Source organism: Myotis daubentonii, chromosome 12 (genome assembly GCF_963259705.1).
Source record: "Myotis daubentonii chromosome 12, mMyoDau2.1, whole genome shotgun sequence".
NCBI lineage: Eukaryota > Metazoa > Chordata > Mammalia > Chiroptera > Vespertilionidae > Myotis > Myotis daubentonii.
The window spans coordinates 32,560,473-32,575,615 of record NC_081851.1 but is presented as its reverse complement, the minus strand read 5'-3'; positions in this window follow the sequence as shown (position 1 = coordinate 32,575,615).

The window sequence follows — 15,143 nt, the reverse complement described above, 5'->3', positions numbered from 1 at the left end:
CAACAAAGAATGGTGGCACATATAATATATTCAATAAATATTACTAGGTTACAGTGACTATGTTAAACATAGAGATAGATGGTGGTAAAACAAGGTAAAGGAAGACAATTAGCACATTGTAATGTCAATGATAAGCATTCACTAATTTCAGTAAGACAGTAGATTATATGTCATTATATGAAACTTACTGAATCAAAACAAAGTATGTGCCAAAAATTCTGTCAGTACCATTTACCAGTATAAATGAAATTCAAATATACCATTTGCTGATAATCACGAATGAGTTTAATGAAAGAAAAAAAAGTGCATAGTTATACAAAGCATGATTATATGGTGCTCACTTGTAAATAAGGACCTTTGTTAAATAGTTTTCCCCTTAATTTCTTTTTCTTTCAGAGCACAAAAAGCTTTGTTCAATCTGTGCTTTCTTGCATAGGTCTTATATTAAAACTTTTTATAATGTTCAACAGAAAACAAATAATAAAAGAGACTGAATAGTTAGATGTTTTATCTTCGGGAACAGTGATTTATTGGAAAGAGCTTAAACTAAACTCCTGGAGCCCTGGTTTCTTAAACTCTGAATCATGTTGCCTGGTTACTAAACTATATGGGTACTTCATGGAGGCCCACGCTTGCAACACCAATTTAGCTGCATCTTTCCTACCTGTGATTACCAAGAGACACAGAAGTCGAGGTCGTCTGGCCACCGGTGTGCACTGGAGTGGAAAGATGCTGACCAGACCTGAACTGTGACACATGTCTGGATTGACTGATAAGCCACCACTCATTCATCTGCCTCCCTCAGTCCAGGCTTGTTCACAAGTTAAAACCTCTATCTTAATAAGTTATGCATTTGGGTCACTGGTTTTAAGAAAGAAAGGGACAGCCTAGAAAATTGAAAAATCAAGGTTTAATTAAAAGAAAAAAATATATATCCTAGGTCTTGCTCCCGGTTTGCCAAGGAAGGTTGTAAAATTGCATTCTATGGCTCTTCTTCCTGTATGTCCACTAAAAGGAGATTATTTAGACTCAGGTCTGTCCATGAGGACTGGTATGAAAATAAGGTCATTCTTGATTGGTTATCCTCCAATTGCCCTTTTCTAGATAAAGATAATTCTGATTTGGTGTGATAATAAACATATGGTAAAACGCTATGTGGGATTAATATCTACGAGGGCATTTTCTGAAAGAAATGTCTACTCCTTTTTGGGAGCTGGACTTTCAAGGATCCTCATTTCATAGCCCATGTTAGTCTTCCTCATTGTGATTTGATGATTTACATTTTTTAAAACTAAATTTATTGGGGTGACAGTGGTTACTAAGATTAAACAGGTTTCAAGTTTGTGTTTCTATGATGCGTGATCTGTATATTACATTGTGTGCCCACCTCCCAAAGTTAAATCTCCTTCCATCACCATATATTCACCCCCTTTTCTCTTTACTACTCTCCCACCCCCCTTCTCTGAGAGTAAACAGGTCATCTTTTCTGTCAAAGAACAGTTTAGACAGCCGCCATGTTGGACTATGTGACTTGGCAGCTGCCATGTTGGCCGCATGACTTGAAAGAGCAAAGGCCAACCCCTCCCTTTGAATTAGCCAATTGTGAAAGACTGCACCTGAGCTCCAATCAAGAGTGAGGGACAGGTCACGTGCATCAGGATTAAAAGCCAAGCAGATCACCTGCTCAGTGTGCGCGTGCTTCCAGACCATGTGCTGTGCACCCTCCTGCAAGAGTAAAGATGTGTGCCTTGCTGCCTGGCTCCCAAGTTTGCTTTGTGTTCTACCAGGACCCCTGAATTGGGGGGCTCGCCTTATTTCTTACATCTCTAGTAATCCCTGTACTGTTGTCTGTGACTATGAGTTTTGTTTGTTTGTTTTTCTTGTGTGTTCACTTGTTGCTTTCAGTTTTATACTATTTACATTCCTTATACAATCCATACTGTTCTTTTCTTTCTTTAAAATATATTTTTATTGATTTTTACAGAGAGGAAGGGAGAGGGATAGAGAGCTAGAAACATCGACGAGAGGGAAACATGGATCAGCTGCCTCCTGCACATCCCCTACTGAGGATGTGCCCACAACCAAGGTACATGCCCTTGACCAGAATCGAACCTGGGACTCTTCAGTCCACAGGCTGACAGTCTATCCACTGAGAGAAACTGGTTAGGGGCCATACTGTTCTTTTCTTACTTCACCCCTCATTAGCTACACAGAGTCTAGACCAGTGATGGCGAACCTATGACATGCGTGTCAGAGGTGACACATGAACTCATTTTTTTTGGTTGATTTTTCTTTGTTAAATTGGCATTTAAATATATAAAATAAATATCAAAAATATAAATCTTTGTTTTACTATGGTTGCAAATATCAAAAAAATTTCTATATGTGACACGGCACCAGAGTTAAGTTAGGTTTTTTCAAAATGCTGACACGCCGAGCTCAAAAGGTTAGCCATCACTGGTCTAGACCATGAAACAACCTTCTAAAACAGTGGTTCTCAACCTTCTGGCCCTTTAAATGCAGTTCCTCATGTTGTGACCCAACCATAAAATTATTTTCGTTGCTACCTCATAACTGTAATGTTGCTACTATTATGAATCGTATGTAAATATCTGATATGCAGGATGGTCTTAGGCGACCCCTGTGAAAGGGTCATTCGACTGCCAAAGGGGTCGCGACCCACAGGTTGAGAACCGCTGTTCTAAAAGATCTTCCTTATTTCTGCTGCCTCTACTGTAATTCATTTGCCAGACTACTACACACCCAACATTTTTACATTATAATTCTGATTATGCCATTTGTCCATCCTTCCATGGTTTGCTTCCACTTACTGTTGATTAATGGTCAAATATCTTAGTAAAGAAGTGTTCCGTGACCTACTACCCATGAAAACATGCTCCACCACCCAGCCCTATGCATGCTTACTTCAGAAACACATGTAATTCAAAAATAATAATATTGTTCAAATTTATTTGACTATGTCATGTTGTTTAACACCTCCATGCTATTATACTTGCTGTGATCATTTGCCAATATCCAATTCCCTCTCTACAGTTTTCTGCCTGGTTATTCCTTAGTCCTCCTTCAAATTGTTTCTTGTTCCACCTCTTTTTAAAACTTCTCAAACCATCTTTATCAGCTCTTCTCAATAAGCACAGTTATTATTCCTTCTGTAACACTCTAATTTTATCATGCATTTATCAACATGTGGCATTTTATGTAGATAATGTAGGGTTTCAAACTTAATTTTGTGTCTTCCTCCACTAGATAGCTCCTTAAAGACAGTGAAATAGGAAATTTAATGGTGAAATAGGCAGGTTTAAGGAATTTTTGAAAATTAAAGGGATCCATGAAGAAAGCACAGGATACTGAGCTGTAAAAAGTTACATTTCCACAAGACAGGGGAATTGGGGGAGGCAGAAGTTACATTTCCATAAGATAAGGGAACTGGGAGTAGCCAAACATCTATATTTACAAAATAAAGAAGGAGGACCCCATATGAGGTTTGACCTTTGAGTTGAGGAGTTGCTGTAGTGACCAAATCAAAGGGGAATAGTAGCCAATCAGAGGATGTATCAAGACACAAAAAACTGCAGCCTTTATAAAACAGGGAGAAAGGAACTCAGTGGGACTTTTTCCCCCTCCTTGTGTGGGAGTCTGTGCTTGTTCTTCAATACATTTTTACCTTTGCTATACTATCTTCTGTCCGTGGTTTCATTATTCGACTCTTACAGACAAAGAATCCAGGGAAGCCATCCTGCTCAGGGGAACACCATGTGTTCCAATCCCAAAATCCTGTATCAACAGCAACAGCAATGTCTGGAAACTTTATAGCCAGTGCCATGAGCAGGAAGACCCTCAGTAAGTATACCAAATAATAACTTAAAATTTACTATAATAGAATAATTTGCACTTATAATTCACATTACACATTAGATTGAACTGGGACTCTGTCATATTTATCTTTATATGGCTAGTGCCTTCTCAAGACCAATCAGATTAGAAATGTTCAATAAAACAGTTTGAACAGATGAATCAGGGGGTAAAATCATAAGTTAACTTTCTGAAGTAGACATAAGCAATATCGTAACGCAGGAGTACTTGTCTTTGGTCCCCACTCATCTTACCTTTTACTAGCCCACCTATTAAACACCCTTTCCCCTGCCCCAAGCTCTATATTGTGCCCATTCTCATTGGTCTCTGCTTCTTCTTTCTCAAACCCAAGGTGGATAATTCTTGCCACCTGTGACTTTTATTAAGTTGCTTGTTAGTTGATGACTCAGGCATATTAGCACTTTAATGGGAGTGTCTTGAAAAATAGAAAGATTTAAAGGTCCCTTAAGAAAATCATGAAAAGGGATTTTCAAGCAATTTAATTAACCTAATAATAGCTGTCTGTAAAGGCATGGAAGGCAGAGGGAGGAGCAAGAGGCAAAGGAAAGGAGCAGCAATTCACTTTGCCTGAGTTGGCAGTTTCCATGAAATGAGGGCACTAAACAAGTGTTTTCATCACCATGACCAAGTCCCTGACCATCAGGAAGTGAGCTTATAAATATTGATCTTTTTTATAAGATGCATATTTATTATTCAGAATTATAGAAAGCCATATTTTTACATAAGATTTTATGATTTGACAGTTTTAAAGTCATGTATTTTATATACAAAGAGCTTTCAATGGTATAATTTTTTTAATGAATTTTATCTTAACATTTTATTCTGTGGCATAACAAATTATAATGGGACCATTTTTAGTCAACTTGTTTTTTCATCCTGGTAATTTCCATGTCTATTTGGGACATCCATTAAAGTCAATATCCTTCATTTAATGGAAGATTTCCTTTTGAAGTTGCTACATTTTTCTGTCTAAATTAACAGTGAGGATATGTAATGGATGTGTTAAATAGATAATGCTATTAATGGGAAAACTGCATAAATTAAACACAAGCCTGATAATTTTAAGACCATCTGTTTTATTTTCAACAGTTCAGATTCTCTTATGTAATGAATAAGAACTCTGAGCAGCAGACCTCTACCCTGGATTATCTATTTCCCTAAATGTATAAGGACTATGGCAAATATTATAGTCACTAAACCAGATTTTTATTTTGATATGGATTTAGCAGAAGGAAGAGAATAAGCTCAATCTCATATGGACAACACCTTCACACACGCAAAATAAATAACCCAGGTTATAGTTAGATTTTATGTGGGAGTTGTTATTTAAGAAACCTTTAACATGAACAGTGAATTAAGAAATTTCAGGAAATTAGATTTAAAGTTTAAGAATGTTTAAAGGGACTAACAAGCAAAATGCTCTGTTCTAACTTTCTACTTCTCCTTTAGAAACAAAATATAAAGACCAACATATAAAAGAACCCCTAGAATTTAAAATATGGTTTTTTTTTGTGGTTTTCTGTTTTGCTTTTGACATCTTCAGGCTTTTAGAAATAGATCCAACTTGTGAGATTCTTAAACTGATGATTATGTATTTATCAGCAATTGATTTTACAAAATATATGGCCAGTTATATATTCTAATGTTCTGTAACCAGAATTTTTTTCTCCTTACTGATATGGTAAATGTGAGATGCCTATTTCTTACTCATTTTAATAATAAGAGAATTTTTAAGAAATGACCCTCACAAAACATATTTTGTTAGTTGCTCCTAAAAATAGAGGTTAACAGTGTTTAGAGCCATTAATTTCATTTATCTGGCAGCATTTATGTTCACTCTGAGGAAATAATGCTAAATTTTATATTCCCAGAGACCTCATACACTTGTTCGTTTTTGCTTTTTCTCTTTTTCTCTTCTGTATGTGAACACACACACACACAAACACACACACACACACACACACACACACACAATGTTAAGCTTTTTGGTAATCAAGCAGGAGATTTTTCTGTTGCCCATTCTAAATTTTAAGAGACCAGACAATCTATCACAAAAAAAGGTTAATGAGCATCTCCATGAGCTGGAGCCCAAGGGTTTTGATGTTCATTCAGTGATTTTAGATGTGGCCTTGGATTCCTGCTGTGTCTGTACCTGTGGAAAAATATCTCAAACTGCAGAGGACTGTGGTGAAGCCATGGGCATAATAAAGGTGGTGGTGTTTGAAGGAAAAATGTGCTCACCTAACTATCCATAATTTTTATGAATATAAGTTTTTAAAGAAACAACAAAAATGCTTCCTAATTGGTATTTGGAAATATTTTATACCTCTGTATATTTTTTTTCCTAGTGGACTTAAACACTAAAATTTAGGTTTTGAATCAGTAATTTTCAAGTAACATTAATAAATCCAATTTACAATGTGTCAAAAGGTTCTGACCAAAAAATTCTGTTATTGCTATTATATTAAATGTATGACCTTAGGGGCTTTTTAACTATATTATTATCATAAATAGCTTTTGGATTATTAATATAATGATCCACTCACAACCTCATGAAATCCCTGCATGTTTAATTATTAAAATGAATATAAAGTGAGCCACAAACAAGTTAATGAAAAATAACTGTCATTAGGTCCTTCCTTCTTCCCTACATTGAAAAACTTAGATATCTGGAAAGAGTGTGCAGTTGGAAAGGAAACCTCATTGTTCATGGGTTCCATTCAATTACCATGGGTATGATTGCATGTGTCTGTCTCTGTGAGGGCCCCTAAGGACAAAAGATGGACATTAATGTGCAAGAACATTAGAATCACATACTACCCAAAGGCCAAAGTTTAAATATTAAAAGAAAGAGGGAGAGAAGAGACAAGAGAAAGAAAGGGAAGGGAAAGGAAAGGAAGGGGAAAGAGGAGAGGAGAGGGGAAGGGAGAGGGGAGGGGAGGGGAAGGGAGAGGGGAAGGGAGGGGAGGGGAGGGGAGAGGAGAGGAGAGGAGGGGAGAGGAGAGGAGAGGAGAGGAGAGGAGAGGAGAGGAGAGGAGAGGAGGGGAGGGGAGGGGAGAGGAGAGGAGAGGAGAGGAGAGGAGAGGAGAGGAGAGGAGAGGAGAGGAGAGGAGAGGAGAGGAGAGGAGGGGAGGGGAGGGGAGGGGAGGGGAGGGGAGGGGAGGGGAGGGGAGGGGAGAGGAGAGGAGAGGAGAGGAGAGGAGAGGAGAGGAGAGGAGAGGAGAGGAGAGGAGAGGAGAGGAGAGGAGAGGAGAGGAGAGGAGAGGATGGTTGCTATGGATTATTTAAACTCATTCTGATGTATATTCATAAACCACTCTGGCTGCCTATAAATAATCTCTTCCCTTAAAACTTCCACAGCCCTTCTCTGTGCCACACATTTAGTACCCACCTACACTCATTTACATTGTTATTTGCTCCTGCAGGGATTTCTTTATAATTTCCAGATAGATCATAAAACCTCTTAGAAGTGGTTGGTCTTTTATAATGTTTTGATTCTCCCCTCCTTCCAAAGCATGGATCAATCTCTTCCATAATTGGGGCTAAGTAAATATTTGTTTATTTTTTATAGAACCAAATATAGCCTCATGCAATCAACAGAAGCTCAGAAAATGTTCTTGAATGTAATTTAAAAATATAACTGGTAATAAGACAAAGTTATTCTGTAGGGCATGTTATTGTGCAAAAGTGTCCCCCAAGTAAAAGTACAAACATACAAATGGATTCAAGAGGCTTACTGCTACATAAATAGTAGCAGGACTTTAAAACTATTGTAGCTCTTGTTTGGCTTCAGGAAGATCTATAGAAGAAGATAGGTCTCTAGACATCTACAAATGCCCTCCTCCCTGGACCTCAACTGTGCTCATTTTTACTCAACAGGAGTTACAATGCCCAGCTATTAAACTGCTATTAAATGTAGGTGTAAGAAAGTTCATGGGCCCTGACTGGTTTGGCTCAGTGGATAGAGCGTTGGCCTGTGGACTGAAGGGTCCCAGGTTCGATTCTGGTCAAGGGCATGTACCTTGGTTGCAGGCACAAACCCAGTGGGGGGTGTGCAGGAGGCAGCTGATCTATGTTTCTCTCTCATCAATATTTCTGACTCTCTGTCCCTCTCCCTTCCTGTCTGTAAAAAAAAAAAAAAAAAAAAAAAAAAGAAAGTTCATGGATGCTGAAGGTTAAAGTGACATAAATGGGAAGAGAGAGATAATATAGATAAAGAGGTAGAGACAGATAAAGAGATACATAAGATAATGAAATAATTTTTAGAGGTTATTCCTGGGAAAATATTTTTGATATGTTTTCAGTTTTTTAGGATGGGCTTGCACTGAAATTCCCTACACTTAAGATGACAATCCCTTCCTATTAAGGCTTTAGGAGAGAACTGATTTTCAAAATTTGGAATTAAATGGGAAACACAAAAGTCATTGAATTGAGAAAAGTTAAATGACTTAAATATTAGGAGTACAGGCAAAATAATAAAGTATCAATATATATAAAAGGCTAAAATGCTAAGTGTCCCTCTGACCATCCGACTGGTTGCTATAATGCACACTGATCACCAGGGGGCAGATGCTCAACATGGGAGCTGCTGTGACATGCATTGGCCATTTACAAAGAAATGGTACCATGGACCTGGTGCCAACAAAGCAACACTAGGATTCCCCCAAGTGGGACACAGGCCCCGCCACCACCCTAGAGCAATACCCCACCAAACCGCAGCCCACACTGCCGAGACCCCACGGCACAAAATGCGGCCCATAGCCCAGCCCAAACTGGAAATGGTCACTGTGGGTGCCAGGTAATGACGTCAAGTAGCAATACCTGGCTTCCTCTCCCTATGACTAACCTACTTGCAGTTTCTTCAGCCCAGGTATACAACTTGCTTTATAGCCAGGTACAAACATTTTACACTTTAACCAAATGTCTGTGAAGTGTTTTCCTGTGCCTCATCTCATTTGATCCTCACAGAAGTCCTGGTGTAGGTAGATAGGAGACTCAGTGGATTCCTATTTTCTTTTCATTAGCTGGAAAAAGAAGATTTAGAAAGTTTAGAAACTTGACCTGACTGAAAAGAAGTAAGAAATGGTGGACCTTGAAAATGACTGCAGGTTTTCTCACTGCGCAGAATATAGTCAAACACTGCTGCAGTTAAATATTTTACCCTTTATTCTCCCTGAATAATCTACAATAATAATCTGCTTCGTGTTTATATTTACTACTGTGTTGCTGACAATTACCTGAAAGAGAAGGTGGGGTGCTTCACTAGGCTGGAAAAAGTTTAGCTAACTCAGAAAGCAGGTCTACTTAAGCAAATTTATTCTACATCTATAAAAGGCTAAGTTGACTCATGCATGCGTGATATGTATACTAGTAAAGCTCTCGCTGGCACCAGTAGCATGAATGTGTTTCTATCTGTCATTGTGAATCGTGATTTTGATTGAAACTTCTATTATAGAGAAAGGGCAAATATTAAAATATTTCTTCTAATTAATTTCCTTTCAATATGCATGAATTTGTGCACTGGCACACTAGTATCTATAGATAGATGATGATAGATAGATAGATAGATCTACCTACCCTCACCTACTGCTCCTAAAGTATGTTAAATCAATGAGTTCCATATTATTCTCTACCCTTATTATTAAGTCATTATTCTAATTATTAAGAACTGGTTAATGGGAGGGTTTTTGTTTGTTTTTGATTATCCAAAAATCTTCCAAACTGCTTCAGAGTCTCAAATAATTATACCATTTAAATATGTAGCTAGGAGAAGAGAGAGAGAGTGAGAGAGAGAGAGAAAGAAAAGAAAGAAAGAAGAAGAAAGAAAGAAAGAAAGAAAGAAAGAAAGAAAGAAAGAAAGAAAGAAAGAAAGAAAGAAAGAAAGAAAGAAAGGGAAAGGAAAGGAAAGGAAAGAAAGGGAAAGGAAAGGAAAGGAAAGGAAAGGAAAGGAAAGGAAAGGAAAGGAAAGGAAAGGAAAGGAAAGGAAAGGAAAGGAAAGGAAAGGAAAGGAAAGGAAAGGAAAGAAAAGAAAAGAAAAGGAAGGAAGGGAGGGGAAAGAAAAGGAGGGAATGGGGGAGGGAGGAAGGAATCTCATTAGAGGAAGTATATATAGACATAAAATTACTGTAAACTTAAAGATCATAAAATTACTGTAAATTTAAATATATTTTTAAAATATATTTTCATTGATTTCAGAGATGACGGGAGAGGGAGATGGAAACATCAATGATGAGAGAGAATCATGATCATGTGCTTCCTGCACAGCCCTACTGGGGATCAAGCCCACAACCTGGGCATGGGCCTTGACCAGGAATCAAACCATGACCTCCTGGGACATAGGTCAATGCTCAACCACTGAACCATGCAGGCCAGGCTTAAGTGTATTTTTTAATTTTACATATATTACATATATTTAATTTTATAGTAGAATAATTACTGCTGGCGTAACTTTTGCAAGGAAAAGGCTTAGAAGCAAGAAACAGTATGCGGGATTGAAACAACCTTGTATTTATTCCAGGAATGAAGGGGTAGGAGAGCTGTATGATAAAGATCAGGAGGGACTCAGCAAAGCCAAACAAATACAATGATAAGAGGCCATATTCAGAGTTCAGGGAAAGAGGGCAGGTGTGAGCAAGCATTTGTGTTGCTTTGTCCTTAAAATAAAGGCCTTTATAGGTATTCTGTGCTTTTGTGTGTTCATTATTTAAAACAGGATAGTAAAGGCCAGCGACTTACAAAAACAAAGTACATGTCAGGACAGAAGGAACAATCCAAAAAGGTTCATTTTAAAATATTGTCTATCATGTGGAACATACCTCATTTTCTAGCCTTCACATTTTGAAAAAACTTACATTTGAAAGCAATTACAGACAGCGACAATGGTGCACAGAACATATTTTCTTAGAAAAAAATACTATTTGCAAGTACCCCTGTGTAGCAGTGAAAAAAATTTTTTTCTGATCTGGCCAAATATATCACGAAGAAAATAATTTTTTGCTGATCACATTGTATGTTGCATAAAATTAGAACATTTGCATTATGAAAATTTATAGTACTGAGACATAAAATAATAAAGAATTTAATCAAAAGAGATATCTACTGGTCTTTTATTCACTTACCAGTTGAACAGACACAATATTAAGGCTTTACACATATTCTTTAGGTTATCCTTTCTTTTCTCCAGCATTTATCAAGGAAAGGGCAGATAGGAAATATCCTCATTGTTAGATTATTTGAATGCAAACCAGTATGGATTTGGACATTTTCTGGCTTGGGCTGAGTTAATACACTGTTAAATGTCTCCCTTCATATGTAAAAGCAGATGATCTCATTTTCCTAAGTGACAAATGGATTCCGTGCAGTATAGCTCATTCATAGTGAACTTTACAAATGACTCATACCATATATGACTTGTGTCATCACATTTACACTTGCTTGTCATATCTACTCTAAAATGTCACTGAGTACTTTTTAAAATTGCTCTATATGGCAAATTAAAGACGAGAAAACTGTAGCTATTCATTTCAGATTAATTCCCGCACTGATTAGGTCCATAAAAAAAAAAATCAAATTTATTTGCTAGGGTTAACTGGAGTGTTTCACATGGGATTTCTCTCTCCTTCTCTCTCTCTCTCTCTCTCTCTCTCTCTCTCTCTCTCTCTCTCTCTCTCTCTCTTTCCCCGCCTCTTTCTCTCTCTCTCTCTCTCTCTCTCTCTCTCTCTCTCTCTCTCTCTCTCTCTCTCCAGATCCTATATATATATATATATATAATCATCTCTCTTCCCTAGTAGAATCACTGCCTCAAAGTCACACTGAAAGCTACTTGCCATGTTGGGAAAATGTGACATTTTACTTGGAAAGGTCACATAGCATAGTGAAAAGAGCACTGAACTTATAAATAGAAGTCCAAGGTTCAAAGCCTGTTTCCCCCCGTCTGGTGGGATCAGTATGGGACAGTAGTAACTCCTCTAAAGCCCTGTGACCTTGAACCAGCAATGTTGCCCTGGACAAAGACATCGAGTCTCTCATGTTCCCTCAGGACACCTTTCTTTTTATACAGCTCTTGTAATGATCAAAGGAGATTATAGCTTTGAAACATTTAAAATATATTAAATTTATTCACAAATGAGTTTAAATACCAATTAATAAATTAAAAACATCTTTTTGTATATAACACTCTTCTATGACAGCTGAAAAGAGCTTAAAAATTCGCCATATGTATGCCTTTGCATAATTGATTGGCATAACTGAAATATTTTTTTTTTATTCATCAAGCATCAAGCATTTCATAGCAATAGATACGAGGCTGAGACTGCCAGGAAAATCATGACGCTAGAGCACTAAATGTCACTTGAAAAAAGATTTTCCCAAAACTGCATAAAGTTATGTGGAAAGAGTTAGCAAAAAAAGTTAAAAGCCAAAAATATGAGTTTCAGGGCATTTCTAGAGGGAGAGAAGGAGGCAGTTATCTTAATAAAGCTGACAAAGAAGGAACAAGTTATGAGGAGGGGAAATAGATATCCCACCCACAATATCTTACTTCACCAGTTTGTAGAGGTAGATTTATGAAGAGTATGCCAGGGGGACTCCACCAATGTCTGCCTCAATATAATTTTGCAAGTATTGTGAGTTTTTTTCCCCCCCTCCCATAACTACCCTTCTGCGCTTGGTATTTCATTACCCACCACCCTCAGTCAAGTAAGATGCATAATGTGCCCTTTGTACATTGTATCAAACCAATGATACTTCACTTGTCCAATCATTTTGGTGTGATTATAACAGGTAATGGTGACTCTGCAAGACTTAGAAATTGTGTAGAATGTGATGCATGGTTTGGAGGTCATTACTAACTAAAAGGGCCAAAGTTTCATCCATTACCAAATTCTCAGTATAGGTTAGAATAAACTAACTGAACTCCAACAAACTATTGCTTGGATCTTATTCATGGGCTCATCCAACTCACTATCATTCAAGACAGCATCTTCATCTTTGTATAATTCAAATTATTATAAACACCAAAAACTCTTTCATGGACTTACTGAATAGTGGCAAATTATTTAATCATTACAGTACTGTGAAACACTTTCTCTCTTGTTCTACATATTAGAATTCTATTATTTTAATATTTATTGTATTAGCTTTTAGATTATTCTCATGATATGCCTCTATGGGATCGGGCCTAAACCGGCAGTTAGACACCCCTCACAATCTGGGACCTCTGGCTCCTAACCACTCACCTGCCTGTCTGCCTGCCTGATTGCTCCTAACTCCTCTGCCTGCCTGTCTGATCTCACCCCTAACTGCTCTCCCCTGCTGACCTGATTGTCCCTAACTGCCTCTGCCTGCCTCATTGCCCCTAACTGCCCTCCCCTGCCGGCCTGATCTTGCCAACTGCCCTCCTCTGCCAGCCAATTTGGTTCTGATTGGTCAGTTTCTATGCCAGTCAGCATCAAAAGATTTGCCTCCTAGGCAGCCATTGGCTCCTCACAATTGACCCAGATTTGGTTCTGATTGGTCACCTTCTATGCCAGTCAGTGTCTCTGGGCCTATCAATGGGGCCTGATCAGAAAGGTGGGGCTGATCAGCAGCCCCAGTGGTGGCCTGGAGAGAAATGAAGACTGGCTGTTGGCCAGGCAGGAAGAGAAAGAGAGACAAGTTCTGATCAACGGCTGCCACAGAGGCTATGGATCAGACTCTGCCTCTCTCTCTGCAGGCCTCTCTCTGGGCCTGATCCGCAGCCCCCTACACAGTCAGTGCCCCAGTCAGTGCTGGGTTGCCATGGCAACCCATCACTGACTTCCTTTGGGTCTGGTTGAGCCTTCAGTCATTACAACCCTGGCTCTTTATTATATAGATTGTTATAATAAATTAAATTATGTTTTTGTTCAAAACAATTCAAGTGGTGTTACCACATAGTAGTTAAGGGTATGCCTTTGACATTATAATTACTGGGTTCAAATTGTAGCTTTGTCATTTGCTATCCATATGACTTTATACAAAGTTCTTAACTTTCCATTGTGTCACTTTTCTAACTTGAATAATGCTTATAACACTTCAAAGATTTTGAGGGTTAACAAAGTTAGAGCATACATGTAAAGCACATAAGAGTGGTCTGCACATGAAGAGTTACAAATAAATATCACTAGTTCAATATTTTTTAAGTTATTTACATATTACCATAACTTTTCTTCAAGCAGAAATTCCTCCTAAGTCAAGCTTATTTTAGTTACCTCGTCAACAAGGAGAACTTCAGAAGATTTGTCAAATGCCTAGGTGAAATTCAGACCCTGTCTGCAGTGTCTCTACTATCACCTGACCTATTAAGTTACTAACTCTATTAAAAGAAAAAATTGAATTAGTCTGGCATGACTTAGTTTGAGTGAAGCCATATGGAAGCTGATTTGTATGTGTATCTTCTTTCAGGTGCTCTCTAATAATTTCCTTTATAATTAGTTCACAAATTTCATCTGAAATCGATGAATTTCATTTAGCTAATGTTTGCCCAGTCTTCTGTTTGTGGTTTCATTCCAGAATCCCTTGCTTAGTGCTTCCTCTAATACTAAATAAAATATTGTGACAGTCTATAACAGCCGTGGGCAAACTACGGCCTGCGGGCCGAATCCGGCTCCTTTGAAATGAATAAAACTAAAAAAAACAAAGACCGTACCCTTTTATGTAATGATGTTTACTTTGAATTTATATTAGTTCACACAAACACTCCATCCATGCTTTTGTTCCGGCCCTCCGGTCCAGTTTAAGAACCCATTGTGGCCCTCGAGTCAAAAAGTTTGCCCACCCCTGGCCTATAAGCAGCTCACAGTCTGGCAGAGGTCCTCCTCAGGGTTCCAGAATCTCATGTAATCCATTATTTCTGGAGATGATCACAGTGTTTCCAGAGTTTATAATTTCTAGATTTTTAAATAACATTTAAATATTTCAATAGAAAATATTTTCAGTGAGAAAGCAACTAGCCAAGCTTCTGTACTCAAGGCCTTCCTTTCTTGCATCCCTTTCTTCTTAATGTGAAACATGAAATCTACTCTCTTAATGTTTTGAGTGTACATGCAGGATTGTTAACTATGGACACAATGCTGTATAGCAGATCTCTAGAACATTTTCATCTTGCATGTTTGAAGCTGTGTTCTCATTAAAAAGCAACTCCTCAATCTCCCTCCTCCAGTTCCCAGTTATCATCATTCCAATTTCTATTTCTGGAGTCTGACTACTTTAGATACCTCATGCAAGGGAAT